This window comes from Pelobates fuscus, chromosome 13 (genome assembly GCF_036172605.1).
Source record: "Pelobates fuscus isolate aPelFus1 chromosome 13, aPelFus1.pri, whole genome shotgun sequence".
NCBI lineage: Eukaryota > Metazoa > Chordata > Amphibia > Anura > Pelobatidae > Pelobates > Pelobates fuscus.
Window position 1 is genome coordinate 87,156,934 of NC_086329.1, and position 17,946 is coordinate 87,174,879.

The window sequence follows — 17,946 nt, forward strand, 5'->3', positions numbered from 1 at the left end:
TCCCTCACGCCTCTGGTTAAGCACTCTAACGCTGGGAGCCTTGCGAACTGGCAACCCCCTGATTGATGCCACACTGCAAATCTGGTGCACACTGCGATACTCACACCAACTGACAACCACGGACAGTCCTCTCACGCCCATAACGCACAACCCGGGGGTAGGTGGGGGACTAACGCCTGCAGACCTCAGCACATACACCGACTCCGACTGGCTCAGCTTTCAGCATCTCACACTAGGGAACCGAATTAAAACCTTGGCGGACATGTTAGGGGACAAGGTACCCACGGGACTAGACACCTTCCATTACATGCAAATTCGAGCATATTACAAGACTTTCCCAGCCGAACAATGCCTACACAGAGCCCTCACACAGTTTGAAACTCTCTGCACAGCCAGGTCACACCCAGATAAGGGGGTCTCTAGGCTATACGCACATCTTCTAGCTAGCGAACACCAGTCACATCCGAGATATGTTTCCAGGTGGGAAAGGGATACGGGGACCACACTCACTGACCAGGAGTGGGAAAAGATTTTCATTCTGTCACATAAGTGCTCCATCAGCTCCAAATTCCAAGAGACGAACTTTAAGATTCTTACGCACTGGTACAGGACACCGGACACTCTGCACCGAATGGACGCAGAGATACCCGGAGACTGTTGGAGGTGTGGAGCCTCAGATGGCTCCTATCTGCACATTTGGTGGAACTGCCCCGAGATTATCCCCTTTTGGACAGCGGTCAGGGATTCCATTCAACAGATCACGGATGTTACACTACCGCTCCAACCCCTCTCCATGCTCCTTCACCACACAGACATGTCGCTTGCTGCCTATAAAAAATCCCTGATAAAACACTTGCTGACGGCAGCCACATCACTGATCCCCACGATGTGGAAGCAGCGGGATGCGCCTACACTCCGGCAGTGGATGGACAGGGTGGGAGATATATATACTATGGAGTCCCTTACGGCGGCCCTACAGGATCGACAAGAAAAATGTACCCATGTCTGGACGCCATGGCTGTGGCACATATCAGCCGCCGGGGCGGGGAGTGGGAGACAGGCAACCCGACCCTCCCTACCCTCACCCTCCCTCTTTCCCTCCTCCCATCCCCCTAGACCCGACAGTCAGACTCCTTAACTCCCATGTAGAGACTCCCCCCCTGATTGCCGCACCATATTGTACCGTATTGAGTACGGCCTATAAGCGCTCTCGACCGTCCCGAGTGACGGACTCACAGACCCGTCAAAGAGTAGACACTATCCCCCCCACCGACTTGACTTTCTATCACCTAGTGTCCTGTTATAGCTCACATGGACCGGACATAGATACTCCACTGACGCTCATCTTCATGGTGGCCCCATATCCCGGCGAAGAGGGCACGTAGTTTGACTACAGACACACGGATAGTCCCACATGTTATTGGAGGGAACTACTGGAGTGAGATGAGAAATCGAATCAAAGTGAAATAGGTTGAGAGCTGCATGCAGCTTCATAATGACATAACTTTGTATCACTAACCTTGCACAGAAACCCAGATAGCCTGAAATGTCTCGCAGGGAATTCCGGCAAGAGTTCTACAAAAGTCCTACCACCTTGACTGTACTAGGGGTTAACAAGATATGCATAGCAGCTGTGAATATATTGCGCATTTAATATCTTATGCAGTCTCCTATTAACTAAAACTCTCTACCCTGGAATTTCTGGCGTACACCCGTTATAAGACTGGTGAATTGTACTCATGTCATGTTTTTGCTTAACTTTGTATCACTAACATTGCATAGACACCCAGATAGCCTGAAATGTCTCGCAGGGAATCCCAGTAAGAGTTCTACAAAAGTCCTACCACCTCGACTGTACTAGGAGTTAACAAGATATATATATAGCAGCTGTGAATATATTGCGCACTCGATATCTTATGCAGTCTCCTATTAACTACAACTCTTTACCCTGGAATTTCTGATGTACACCCGTTATAAGATTGGTGAATTGTACTCATGTCATGTTTTTGCTTGTTATTGTTGTAATACCTCTTGCTATGCCATCCAAAATAAAAATAAAGATTGTCTAAAAAAAAAAAAAACACAGGTGCCCGCCAAGTTATGGTCCTCAGGCCCAGAGGACATAGGTCACCTAAATGTTCCCCCTGTGGTGGTGAAGCTCATTCCAGGAGCTAAGTTACCAAGAAAACCACAATATCCATTAAAACCGGCACAGTCTGCTGCCATTTCTATCCACATCAAGGCACTCTTAGAGAAGGGTGCCCTGGTAAAATGTAAATCTGAATGCAACACCCCGTTATTTCCTGTGAAAAAGAAAACTCCAAAGGGTGAGCCAGAGAAGTACAGGATGGTTCAGGATCTCCGTGCTGTCAATGAAGCTACCGTCCTGGACACCCCTCTTGTACCAAATCCCCATACTCTGCTCTCTGGAGTCCCACCATCTGCAAAATTCTTCACAGTCATTGACCTGGCCAATGCCTTTTTCAGTGTCCCACTGGACCCGTCCTGTCAATACCTGTTTGCTTTCACTCATGAGATGCAACAGTATACCTGGACTGTCATGCCTCAAGGGGCACAAAATTCTCCAAGTCAATTTGCAAAGGCCATGGGCACCATCCTTGACCCATGGCAAGCTGAGCACCCAGAAGTTGTCCTGCTCCAGTATGTGGATGATTTACTGCTCTGTGGAGATGATATACCCACTACTGAAAGGTGTTCAATTAGTCTTCTTTCCTATTTGGCAGAACAAGGATGCAAAGCTTCACTCACCAAGTTGCAATTCTGCCAATCTTCAGTGATTTTTCTTGGACATTGCCTATCTCAAGGTACCAGACATCTTACTCGGGACCGGGTAAGAGCTGTTCTGGACATTCCACCTCCGAGGACTTCAAAGTCTCTTCATGCCTTCCTAGGCCTCATTTCCTACTGCAGAGCATGGATCCCAGAAGCCTCTCTGCTTATGCAACCTCTCTATGATGCTCTTAAGTCTGACCCGTTCTGTCTGACCAATGAAGCTCTGGACAATTTCGGTGCTTTAAAACGTGCCATTGCTTCTGCTCCTGCCTTGGGCCTACCTGACTACTCCAAACCCTTCAAATTATTTGTCTCAGAAAGACAAGGCCACGCAACAGGAGTTCTCACCCAAACGAATGACTTAAAAGGCCGCCAGAGGCCTATTGGATATTTCTCATGTCAACTAGACATTGTGGCCAGAGGGACTCCTTCCTGTCTCAGGGCTGTTTTTGCCGCAAGAGAGCTCATTGAAAGAACCTCGGACCTGGTCCTTGGCCACCCTCTGGTTGTTTTAGCCCCTCATGACATTTCTGCTATTATCAACCAAGTCCAGCTCAAGCACGTGTCTCCAGCCAGACACCTGCGCCTACAGTGTCATCTTCTTTTGCCTGACAACATTTCCATCCAAAGATGTCAAGTGCTTAATCCGTCCACTCTTCTCCCACTCCCTGAGGGGGGTATCTATTATGGATTTATCACAGATGAAACCTACATCTACCTGCTCTGTGGATGTATCAAGAAAGTCATGCATCCACATTTGTCATTTTATGAAGATGAGACACCTCTTTGTGAAGGCCCGGATTACGCCTTCTGTACCATGTGGTACAAGCCAAACATTACTCCCGAACCTTGCTATGAAGATGAGCTTTACCACTGGACCGATGTAAAGCTCACTGCACAAGACTTCTATTGTGACTCTGAAGGTAATAGCATGGTCTTGGTCCAGCTACCTCAACAACTTAACTACCTCTACCGCCATTGGGATACCGCTATCCCACATATTCCTGTTACCAAGTTGAAGACAAAGTCATGGAATGATCTTGGGCCCATGGCAAAACTATGGGCCACCATGAATGAAGAACAGCTACAGGAAAATGGTATTGCCAAATACCCAACAACTGACCTTCTAGAAGCATGGCCACGCCATTTCCTGGAAAAGGAATTTCAAGACCTGGTCATAAAGAATGATTATGACCCAGAAACACCTCATGACTGTTTTGAACAGATGAAAATGGAAACAGTGCACTTACCAACTGTGCATGAGAATCCATTACCAGATCCGGATTTTACCCTGTTTGTGGATGGATCAAGATATGCCGATGAAGGAGGAACATATCACACAGGATATGCCGTAACCACAACAGACGAAGTCATCAAATCATCATCCTTACCGCCAGCAAGAAGCTGAATTACAGGCTCTGACTTCAGCATGCAAAATTTCCGAAGGAAAACGTGCCAACATCTATACAGATTCAAGATATGCTCTGGGTGTGGCACATGACTTCGGCCTAATTTGGAAGACACGAGGATTTCTTACCACCGCCGGTACACCAGTCAAACACAGCACTGCAATCAAGGAGCTAATGGATGCCCTCCTACTTCCCGAAGAAGTGGCCGTTTTGAAAGTTAAGGCCCATGGGAAATTGGATACAGATGAAGCAAAGGGCAACCATTTGGCTGATCAGGCTGCTAAGTTAGCGGCCAGGGATCTGCAGGAAGTGGATGAAGAAGTGTCCGGACAAAAAGAAGAAGTCCCTATTTTTGCTCTGCAAACTCTTCCTACTGATTTGCGAATTTTACAAGAACAGCAAGCTGCAGTCACTCCTGAAGAAATCCAGAAATGGAAAAAGAAAGGAGCTGTCCAAAAGGACGGAATATATTACAATAACTTTAAATTTTGTCTTCCCAGAAATTTGTATCCAGCAGTTGTCCAATGGGCACATGGGCCTGCACACCTGTCAAAAGAATTGATGGCCGCCCTCATACAGAAGTATTATGAAGCACCTGGAATCACAACATTGATCAATAGCTTCTGCAAGGCCTGTGTCATTTGTGCAAAATGCAATCCAGGAAGACCAGTTAAAGTACCTGCGAAACACCTGGCAAAGCCCATGTACCCCTTCCAGCGGATTCAAATTGACCACATCCAAATGCCCAAGAGTGGGCCCCATGAATATGCACTAGTAATAGTGGACATGTTCTCAGGCTGGCCAGAAGCCTACCCAGTGGCCAATATCACTGCAAAAACAACCGCAAGACGCCTACTTACAGATATTGTATGTAGATTCGGACTCCCAGAAGTCATTGAGAGTGATCAAGGTCCAGCCTTTACAGCAACTGTGACTAAAGAAATTTGGACTGCCCTAGGGGTGACTCTAGCCTTCCATACCCCTTACCACCCACAAAGTAGTGGTAAAGTGGAGCGCATGAATGGCACTCTAAAAACCAGAATGTTAAAAATGTCACAAGAAACAAAGATGCCCTGGCCAGAAAGCCTACCAATAGCTTTATTTAGTGTTAGGCACACACCTAGAGGGAAGCATTCACTGTCCCCATATGAGGTTCTATTTGGGACAGCACCCAGGCTAGGTTGTTATTATCCGCAGCAGTTGCAACTCCAATCAGATGTTTTAGTAGACTATGTAACTGAACTTGCAAGTGTCCTAAACAAAATACATGCCCAAGTTTTCTCTTCAATTCCAGATCCCGAATTGGATACAGGTTCTCATAACCTACTTCCCGGAGATTGGGTCCTGGTCAAGAAGTTTGTGCGGAAAAATACCCTAGAACCAAGATTTGACGGTCCATTCCAAGTTCTCCTGATTACCGCAACCTCCGTCAAAGTAGCCGGTAGGCCAAATTGGATCCACGCTTCCCACTGCAAGAAATCTCCCGCTCCAGAGGAAGCGAATATCGCACAAACATGTATCTCTGGTACATCTTCTCCTTAATTAGCCTTATGAAGGCCCAGCAAGTAGCCATTACCAAAGACACTAGTGGGTACACTTTCTGGTATAATTCATCGTGCACCCAGGTGGCTACTTATACCTTTGACTACTGTGATATTGTAGAATGCCCATTTCCCACACCACAAATCCAGAGCATCTATAGAGATATCCCTCATTCGAAAGACCCATATGTTTGTGTAGTTGACAAGCAATGGGGGCACAATTGTGACCATTGGGGGGCGGCGGGATGGAATGCCGGGCCTGCCTGGGGTTACAAACCAAAAAGTGCCGTATCTAAAATAGATGATCATGGTAGATCCCTCCTCCAGAGGATGACTTTGAGAAAGCCTGGGGGGAGTACACCAATGAAATTAATTCTTAACATTGAGCATCCAAGCCCAGCAGATGCAGACCAGTATGTGATGGGAATGTATTGGAAAAAGGGTTCCTATAAAAAGTTAGGGCATTTCTACCTCAAAGATATGTGCAACTCTTCTGAGTGGCAAGGGGCCACCCATATGGTCCCTAACCCATTAAAACCTCATATCCAGACCTTTCAAGACATGATGGCCATTGCTAACCCCACTTTTGAAGATACCATGGCCGCTGAAACAGGTTTTAATGATGTAAATTTATGGTTAGAATGGATGAAATATAATGCTAATAAGCATAATAGAACTGCATGTTATGTGTGTGGCGGTGCCCGGCCTCACCTGGGTACCGTGCCTTTAATCCTACCAGTAGATATAGAAGAATGTGTTTTAAGCCTTTTTGCCTATCACTATAATTTTAACAGGTCCATATGTATTGCATGGACAAAGGAGTATCCTCTCCTAACCCAGGATGTCAAACCCCCAGATGGTATTACCGTGTATAAAGGTAATTACACTTGTTATGCTAATTACGATGGAATAGGTAAATTCTTGGGTAACTTTTCCAAGGGGTATTGTGCTACCTACAGAAATGTCTCTATGGACTTGTTGCAGTTTCACACCAGGTCATTAGGGGATATTTACTGGTTGTGTGGGGATTTACAGCTAAGATCCAGAATGGACAAACAGTGGTGGGGGGAGTGTACTTTGGCTAAAGCTATTATGCCTATACATATCATCTCTGACACACACCTCGTCACCCATGGGTCCAAACACACTAAGGTTAAGCGTGACGCCCCAGTGAAAGGAAGTTTTGATCCTCATGTGTATATTGATGCCATCGGAGTGCCTAGGGGGGTGCCCAATGAGTTTAAAGCAAGGGATGAAGTTGCCGCAGGATTTGAATCAATCTTTACCATAGTTACCGCAAACAAGAATTTAAATTGGATAAATTACATTTATTATAATCAACAGCGTTTTGTTAATTACACCAGAGACGCCCTCCAGGGGTTGGCCGAACAGCTGCAGGCCACATCCCAAATGGCTTTCCAGAATAGAATGGCCCTAGATATGATCTTAGCCGAAAAAGGAGGGGTTTGTAAAATTTTGCCCGACACCATGACATGTTGTACATATATCCCAGAAAACACAGGCCCTAATGGTAAAGTTACATTAGCCATAGAAAAATTAAATGACCTGTCTGAAGAGTTAAAAAGGAATTCTGGGATAAAAGATCCCTGGGAAAGATGGTTTGGTTGGATGACAGGATGGCAAAAGGCTTTAATGCAGATTGGTATGGCTATACTAATTTTTCTTTTTATCTTTGCTCTTCACTTTTGTTGTATCCTCCCATGTCTGAGAAAATCCCTCATGAAGACTGTTGACCAAGCGGCACCCACTTTCACCCATCTCGAAGTTGATGACCAAGAATCCCAAGACATCAATTCACCCTGTCTGCCGCTGCAAACATTCCCCTTTGTTGATAAAGTGCAGGAATTCTAGGAAGGGACTAGCTTAGGGACAGCATCTGTCAGTGAATGGTAAAGGCCCCGTGTTGGAGAAGTGGTGGATTAGCTGCCATGGGATACCCATGGGTGTGAAGTGTTCGAGAGCCATACTGACGGATGAGTTAGCCTATCAGGGTCAGATCTAGGGACAGACTTGCACTTTGCATTAACACCTAGCTAGCGGCCACGGGGTTTCTGTGCCTTTGGGTTAACACGTCTTCTGATACTAACATAATAAAGTTTTTATCTCTTAGAATCTAACATTTCATAGGGGGGACTGATGTGGAATTATTAAAAATTACTATTGTACTTGTATTGAATTATTGTACTAACTCCATTTTAACCTTATACTGTGACTTCCTCCTCCATTTTGTCCCCCTAACCTGACTTCTTCAATCCTCCATTTTGTCCTCATGACTTAACTTGTTCATTTTAAAACTACATTACGTGACTGAACTTCTCAACCCAATTAGTACAGTAGACAAAGACTGTGTTTTCCTACAAGGACAAATACCAGGAGGTGCTGGTTACTCCTTAAGACTTGCCGGCTACTCCTTAGAATTTGTAAGATAGTATAGTTTGAAGGCCACAGAACACAGTAGTAATGAAATGTTCTATTCATAAGAGACCTTGCACCTGGACATGAAGCCTGATATCATTGACCGTGTAAAATGACGCTTAGGACCCCCTTATCCCCACCCGTGTCCAGAATAATCCCACCTCTGATGGGTGGGCACGGGACTAACCTTTCTTATTTTTGAACCAATAGGTAAGACACTAACACCGACACTTAACAATTAATCCAATTGATGGTGTTTATTTGCTGATATTCTAATAATCAATGATGACGCAAAATGCCTCTTAAAAGGGCCTGCGCGCCCGCTTTTTCTTCACTTGCCAATAAACTTTCTCGAAGTTATTTTAACCTGAACCTTGTGTGTCAGACTTAATTACTTCAGCGTATATACGCAATTTAATTTTATTGATTTGGACAGGAACAGATAGACATTTGAACATTTTGGTTTACTTTCAAAAAGTACCATAACACTTGTACAATGCAACGTGTGCCTTAGGCTGAACTGGAATGTGTTGTCCACCGCATGACCCGAGCTGTCCAGAATTCAGTGAGACAGAGTTTGACAGCACACAGGAGAACTAAAACTGACACTAGCACAGTGTAGTGGTTATGGTGTTTGGAAGGTTCCTGTAATAGAGTGGCCCTGTCAATCTTATTTCAAGAGTAGGCTGCACTTTTAGAACAAAATTTATTCTGCAATCACCTTCATTATTCTCTTTCCGTGTCAGATAGGTCCCCAGCAACTAGGAAGGAGGGAAGGGCAACTACAGTCCCCATGTTATTATTGCACAGAATGCACTTTTTCACCTCAACAGTAGCACTTTAACCCCTTAAGGACACATGACATGTGTGACATGTCATGATTCCCTTTTATTCCAGAAGTTTGGTCCTTAAGGGGTTAAGCTCATGGTAGTGGCTATGTCACCTAGTATTCCCTGGTGCTGTCCCCCAAATCAAACCATTTAGGAATTATTATTATTATCGGCATTTATATAGCGCCAACAGATTCCGTAGCGCTTTACAATATTATATGAGGAGGTATGGAACCATAAATAGGACAATTACAAGAAAACTTACAGGAACGATAGGTCGAAGAGGGCCCTGCTCAAACGAGCTTACAGTCTAATTAGTTTGATGTAAACAACACAATAACACAAAAGTGTTAATTCTGCATTATTGGGGGGAGGTCCCAGAGTTCCAAGAAGAGCCCCAGTTTATATAAAACCATGGGTTGGCAACAGGGACATATATTATTATATACAGCATAGATATAATGTTGCTTTCTGTAATCCTTTAACCCCTTAAGAACCAAATTTCTGGAATAAAAGGGAATCATGACATGTCACACATGTCATGTGTCCTTAACGGACCGTTTTGCACACAAGAGGTTAAAAACCGTTTAGGCGATATTCCCCTTTCCAGATGCACAGGCAGCTACTGTAAGCACCAATCTCCCGAACTGCAAACTACACGCATCCTCCAACTCCCGAACAGGAAACACACGAACCCGGGAAACAGCCGAACAGGAAAAGCATACAATCCGCTTACACTCCTGGCAATTGGCATACAATCCAAATCCCCTAATAACGAGACGACACTTCGTTTTGAGGGTCAAGCAGAATCTGACTGTACTGGCACATACAGCCTCTTTTATTCCCAATCCACAAACATAGTACTGCCCACAGGGTTTTACAGAACAACCAATCAATCCGTACAATACACACAGACACTCCCACACAAAATCCTCCCCTCTGCCTGTGATATGATTACTGAACACAATGGGTAATATAATTATCACAGGCAGAGGAAAACTGTTTTTCCACATTATTCATAGCTTTGAAAGTATGCAAAGTATGCATCACATTACATTTTCCGAATCAGCATACTCCCAATACAAACATATGTCAAAATCATCCAAATTGGTCTATTGGTTCAAAAGATAGATCAAAGTCCTTTGTGACCAAATGAAGCATGGCTTTCTGCCCAAAACCAGTTCCACAGAGTCTTCTATCCTGGAGATAATTGAGAAGTAATCCAATTATCTCCAAGGACAGAGGCAAAACTCCATTAAAGGACCACTCTAGGCACCCAGACCACTTCAGCTTAATCAAGTGGTCTGGGTGCCAGGTCCCTCTAGGATTAACCCTTTTTTTTTTTATAAACATAGCAGTTTCAGAGAAACTGCTATGTTTATAATAGGGTTAATCCAGCCTCCAAATCCTCTAGTGGCTGTCTTACTGACAGCCGCTAGAGGCGCTTGCGTGATTCTCACTGTGAAAATCACAGTGACAGCACGCAAGCGTCCATAGGAAAGCATTGTAAATGCTTTCCTATGCGACCAGCTGAATGCGCGCGCAGCTCTTGCCGCGCATGCGCATTCAGCCGAAAGGGAGGATCGGAGGCGGAGAGGAGGAGGAGAGCTCTCCGCCCGGCGCTGGAATAAAGGTAAGTTTTAACCCTTTCCTCATCCCAGAGCCCAGCGGGAGGGGGTCCCTGAGGGTGGGGGCACCCTCAGGGCACTATAGTGCCAGGAAAACGAGTATGTTTTCCTGGCACTATAGTGGTCCTTTAAGCACATGGCAGTAAAAAGACAGTAAAATACAATAAAATACACAAGGTTACATTTATTACATCAAATAGACATGCAACATATCCCCAGATAGCTTAGGTCTGAGCGCACATTATTACTGAATGGCGATCAGACCACACATACAGTTCAATTTCCATGGAGCCAAAGTCTTTTATTACACGAATAGGCTCCATGGCATAGCTATCTGGGTTAAATGAGTTCATTCAGTAAATCCGAGAATCTACCGAACGCCAGGGCAGAAATACATGAATAGACCTTTCTGCATAGGAAAATAAAGTATTTAAATGCCGGTCCATATTCAAAAGGCAGCAGGCAGGCAACCAGGCTCCTCCGGTGCACAGTGGCGAGGTTGGTTCCGCCACAGTCTCCTTAAGGGGTTAAACATTATACAAATTCCAAATTCTGATTGGCTTGAAATCACCAAGCAGCAAATAAAAAAAAAAGACACATTTTTAGTTTACATAAATCAGTCTCACGGTGTATCTGCCTCTCTTACCTCTTCCGTTTTCTAAAATACCAAAATAATTTAACAGCCTATATCATACGTCCCAAGGGTTCCTATTTAGGAAGGGCAGTCCCTAGTCCCTCTTTTCTAGGAGCTCCATATTGTTGGTGTGTCTGAGTATATAACAGAGCCACAGGAATAATACTCCCAGAAATGTGTCTTTAAACTACAATAAATGCGTTTAGAAGTCAGTCTTAATAAGATACATTGTTCTTTTTATAAATTATATTTTAGTTCCATAAATTGTTATTAGTAAGTCACCTGAAAGCCCTGCCTTTGGGCACACCCCCTTTAACACCCCTAAAATTAAAGTGCCCCTTTTTGTCTGTTTCAAATGTTGGTTGGTCTGCTATATACTTAGTATATACTGTTTCAGGCAAGAATGATTTTGGTAAAGACATTTTATATTTATTATACAGTCTGCCGTGAAAAATGTTTAACTGCCATCAGTTTAAAATAATTATTCAGGGGGCGGAGCCTGACAGGGGAGCCGAGCAGACGCACTATCTGTGAGCTCCCAAGCCTGGGCCTGATATTCGACGACAAACAGGGGCACACTACCTCGGATTGAACCCCAACTTACCTCATCTTGTTATGCAGAAGCAGGGGAACAAGGGGATACCTCTCATGCTTGATATACCCGCTGGAAAGCCTGACCTGAGGCTTGGGGCCTACAACACGCAGGGCAGGGTAGAGACGGCCGCTCTCCCAGCCCATCACTACAAACAGCCTCCGCGACCTCTGGCTTCCCCCCCCCCCACAGGACCGGTGGGGGTTATCCCGGTCCAAACAGCTTTGACCATCATACCTCGGTGGTCTCCGAGACTCGACACAACTCCCAGCCACGCACAAAACCTGCAGGCCGCGTGCCAGCCTGACATGGCGGACACACGACCCAGCGCAGAAAGCTTGCCGGCGGAGCACCAAAACCTAGCCACAGAGCCTCTGAACATTCGCCTGAACAACCTGTTCAACAACTTCTGGGCAAAGATTGAGTCGAGGTTTACTGCTACACAGATCCAGCAGCGGGAGATCAGGAGCACCGAAAGCGCACAGGGAGGCGACACTCGGAGGGGGCCTGAACAACCCTCGGGCACTACTACGTTGAAACAGCCTGTCACTCATCGCATCAGCCCATCCGGGCCGAAGGCCACTAGGGGTTCAACCCCATCGCATCACACACGCAGGTGGAGGCCTGCCCGCCGCAAGCGGGGCAAACACCTCAAGGCCCCCAGACCTGTCCCACCAGGGAAGGACCCGGCCTCTAGCAGCTCCCGAGTCCGTGGGAAAACAATGCCGGCCTTGTCGATGGCCCGGAGCTGGAGGGGAAAGCCGGCCTGCTCTTGGAGGTTAGCCAACACCTGTACTTACCCGTCGCCACTGCCACAGATCCCCGCTAGAGGAATTGGATGACTCACCATATACAGGCAACCAACGCAATGGACGCTACCCAGAAACAAGCGTTGACGTTTAAGCTCTGATGATCCAACCTTACAAGTTTGTGTACATGCACCTGTACACACTACTGGACTCCTTTCACTTGTCATATATCTGATCTAACTGACCACATACCTGATCTGATCTAACTGACCACATCTGATCTAACTGACCACATACCTGATCTAACTGACCACCAAACTCCCTAGGTCAGACAAGCTACTGCACACACACTGGTCATGCACCATGCAAGTTAACTGGAGCTAATCCGGCTGGCACTATGACACCTGTTATACCCCATATATTCTGTTCCACTATTTAGCGACCCTGCAAATCCCTGACCAAACCAATGGTGAAATACTCCTGTCTCCTGCTTTGGTGACCGGGGTTACACGTAGCTCCACATAGCCACACGCATCTAAACCTACACGGAGGTACAACCATTGCCTACACACTTAAAAAAAGAATGTATTATCTGCATGTAATCCCAACCTGTTTCTAGTATACAAAAAATGTGCATTGTCTAGCAATTACCCTATGTCTTATCTATGCCATGAAGCTCAAGGAATGCCGTTGGGGTACCTAGAGCCTGTTGTAATCACTATATGCACTGCAAAAAAAAAAAAATTCAAAAAAAAAAAAAATAATAATTATTCAGGAAGTGGTTTACATAGTTACATTGTTACATAGCTAAAAAGAGACTTGCATCCATCAAGTTCCGCCTTCCTCACAAATGTTTTTGCTGTTGATCCAAAAGAAGGCAAAAAATAAAAAATAAACAGTCTGAAGCGGATCCAATTTTGCAACAAACTATGAAAAAATTCCTTCTTGACCCCAAAATACCAGTCAGATGTCTCCTTGGATCAAGCAGCTATTACCCCACTAATTAGAAATTATATCCCTGTATGTTATGTTTTTGGAAGTATTTATCCAATTGCTGCTTAAAGGGACACTATAGTCACCAGAACAACTAGAGCTTATTGAATTTGTTCTGGTGAGTAGAATCATTCCCTTCAGGCTTTTTGCTGTAAACACTGTCTTTTCAGAGAAAATGCAGTGTTTACATTACAGTCTACAGTCTAGTGATAACTTCACTGGCCACTCCTCAGATGGCTGTAGAGATCCTTCCTGGGTCATGGCTGCCTAAAATGCATCCAAACATTCAGTGTCTCCTCCCTCTGCATGCAGACACTGAACTTTCCTCATAGAGATTCATTGATTCAATTCATCTCTATGAGGAGATGCTGATTGGCCAGGGCTGTGTTTGAATCATGCTGGCTTTGCCCCTGATCTGCCTCTTTGTCAGTCTCAGCCAATCCTATGGGGAAGCATTGTGATTGGATCAGGCCACCACTTCTGATGATGTCAGCACACTGCTTGTTTTTCTGAGTCTAACAGCATGCAGAGTTACAGCTTCAGGCTTGCATACAGTAAGATGTTTACTATATTTATGGAGGCATGAGAGGCCCAGGAGGGCTATATGGTGGGTGTTAACACTATAGGGTCAGGAATACGTTTGTGTTCCTGACCCTATAATGCTCCTTTAAACATCTGTATGGACTCTTATAAAACCACCTCTTCAGGCAGAGAATTCCATATCCTTATTGCTCTTACTGTAAAAAAAACCTTTTCTTTGCCTTGGATTAAAGGGACACTATAGTCACCAGAACAACTACAGCTTCATGTAGTTGTTCTGGTGAGTATAATCATTGCCTTCAGACATTTTCATCTAGGGACACCTCCAAGTGGCCACTCCTCAGATGGCCACTAGAGGGGCTTCCTGGCTCAAGGCTGCACAGTAGGCAGCCCTGCCGTTCAGCGGCACGGAGACACTGAATTTACTCATAGAGATGCATTGATTCAATGCATCTCTACGAGGAGATCCTGATTGGCAAATACGGCATTTTGACCCTTTTGCCAATTCAATGCTTTTTCTATGGGCAAAAAATCGGCCATTTTGATGATGTCATAAAGGGGGCAGAGCCAGCGCCGGCAGACCCGCACGGCGCTGGAAATAAGGTGAATTTAAAACTTTTATAGAGGGAATAAGGGGGGAGGAAGCCACCTTAATGGTGGGTTAAAGACTACAGGGTCAGGAATACATGTTTGTGTTCCTGACCCTATAGTGATCCTTTAAATTTCCTTTCTTCCAGCTTAAATGCGTGACCTTGTGTCCTATGTATAGCCCTGTTTACGAATAGATTTCCAGATAATGGTTTGTACTGGCCCCGAATATATTTGTATAATGTTACCATATCAATGTTACCATATCCCCTCTAAGGCGACGTTTTTCCAAACTAAAGAGATTTAAATTTTTTAACCTTTCTTCGGAACCAAAATACTCCATTCCTTTTGTCAATTTTGTAGCTCGCCTCTGCACTTTTTCCTAGTGCTGTGATGTCGTCCTTTAGAACAGGTGCCCAGAATTGCACAGCATATTCAAGGTGTGGTCTTACCAGCGATTTATAAAGAGGCAAAATTATATTTTCATCCCGAGAATTTATGCCCCTATTTATAAATGACAAAACCTTACTGGCCTTAGCAACTGCAGATTGACATTGCATAATTTTTTGTCTATAACAATTCCCAAATCCTTCTCCACATTTCACCATGTCATTAACCCCTGGAAAGGCACTGTTGTATTTGTTTTCTGAGCTCATCTATGTTAAAGGAACACTCCAAAGACCTTAATAGGCTATTTCACTCATCATTACCACTTCAGTGATTTGAAGTGGTGATGGTGGTAGCAGTCAGAATGTGCAGTGTTTCTGTTTGAAACACCGCTCATCCAGAGATGAGCCAGAAATCCACCTGCTGTGCTGGGGGCTAATTACATCCCAGCAAAAGTTACTTTTGTTGTTCGTAACAGCCAAATGACAATTCTGTGCATATTAAACGTCTGTCTTTAGTGCGCACTGTGCCCTAGAGACAGACATGAGACATGTGCAAGGGGTAGCACCTCTCCCTCCCTCTGTGTTGTCCCTCCTATGTAATTTACTCTGTAAGCAATCAAGCACACTGTAGTAGTTATAATGCTTGGAGTGTTCCTCTAAGTATCAAAAGGGACAGAGGTCTCTCTACTCACCTTAGCAGCTGCGTGTAGAAAGGTAATTTTAGCTTATACAGGCAATATATCATATTCAATAGGGTTAACCATATTCCATAACAATTGGATAGAAGCAGCACACAAAGACAAACTGGTTATTCTGCATGTCTGAGAGGTGCTTAGCACAACACTGAGCAGGTACTTTCAAATTGACATCATGATAGGTGGTCAGATCTGAGTGTGTGTGAGCTTTTCACCTTTACTTACCTTCACACTGATGCCTTACAATTAGAAATGTAATGCACCCACAATGGGATTAAGAAGAGGCTTGTAATGTAAGCTCATATTACATATTGTATTTCCAAGAATGTTTTCTCAAATATTGGCTTCTGCGCACGCCCGAAAGTTGAAATGTACTTGCTGTACCTATCGACTGAAAAAAAAAAAAAAGAAAAAAGAAATGTAATGCACCAGCTGGTTTGACTACATAGGCTGTGAATTTTACACCCTGACTGCTCTTTCATATGTGATATTGTTCACATATATTTCTGATTGCCTGCCCTCAAGGTAGTTCTAAAATAATATGGAAAATGTATTCTTGTTTACTGTAATTTTCATTAGGCAGGTTCTGTTAGATGAGGAATTTGCAACAGAGGAACATGGTTATACTCATATAGATTAAGGAGCACAAAAATACAAAAGCATAAGTTTTATTAACAACAGCAAAAAAAAAAACAGCCTAAATTTTATATATATATATATATATATATATATATATATATATATATATATACATACACACACACACACACACACGTCTCCCGATTTTGATGGGACAGTATCGGTTTTAAGGTCACTGGTGTGACGGATTGGTGTCCCACTTTTGGGAACACAAAGGAACTGTCCCCAAATACCGTGAAGTTGTTTTTGAGCCTTTTTTTTTTTCCTTCTAAAAGAAGAAGGGCTGAAGACGTGAACTGTTCTTCACTGCTCCTCCACCCAAGATACAAAAATATAAATTGATGTCACAGTCTTACCGCATACGTCCCCTTCTGTGTAGGATGTTCCCCGGTGTCCCCAGCAAGTGCTGGAGATGTAGCGGAGACGTGGGCACTCCAAATCATATTTGGCGAAATTGCCATGACTCAAGCCATTCTGATCCTAAATCTATAAGACTAGGATGTGATAGTATGAGTCTATTCTGTCCACTTCGGCAGCAATGTTGCTCAATCACATCCCTCTCTAAGTTTAAAGAAAATCTTTAATTAGGCACCTTCTTAATGTTGGGAGGGTCTTGATCTCTGCCCTCTGGAAACAGGCAACTTCCCCTCAGTTTTGATCAATGAATAGCTCAGATGTTTGATAATAGAGATATGAAGCCTATGACAGTGAGAAGAAAGAGAAGTCCCACGAGTTATAACTCCTATGGTTTGATTTTATTGCCTATTTTGTTGGCCAGGGACAGGAGGATTCCTCTTTGTTCTGTGCAGTTAAAAAAGTTTGTCAGCATAACAATACCCCATACATTACCCAATCTACCCAACAAGGCAGGTAACATTAAAACGAATAGGTAGAAAATGTAATGCAAAAATAATCTTTAATGAGACAATTATAAAAAGACAGATTTAAGGACTCCTCTATAAATGAATCATCTGCTGCTGACACATCCAGGCAGTAATGTCAAATAAAGGTGGTTTTCGAGGAAAATGGGGCTGCTCTGCCGATTTGACTCAAAGAAACTGCAGCCACAGAAGCCCATGGATGAGAAGAGCCCCTGTTGAATGTGCCTTAATGTGAACTGGAGCTTGAAGGATCTATGGGCACTGAAGATAATAGGCACAATCCATCTAGTCAAAGAAGACGAAGATTCCACTTTATCTGACAGCAGTACAAAAAGTTGGGACAATTTCCTCCACGTAACAATTTCTTTCAATGTAACTAGAGAGAGCTCCAACCAAATCCAATTTGTGTCATCTAATCTTCTAAAGCTGGATGAGGGAACAATGGTGGATGGTAGTTCTCTTGCTTGATGTGAGAGGATGAAACTACCTTGAGTTTGAAATTCGGAACTGTTCTCAGTACTACTCAGAGATTCACATAAAAGAGCTTGGATTTCAGCAAATCTGTGTCCAGAAGTCAAAGCAACTAAGAAGATATTTTTTTCAGGATAT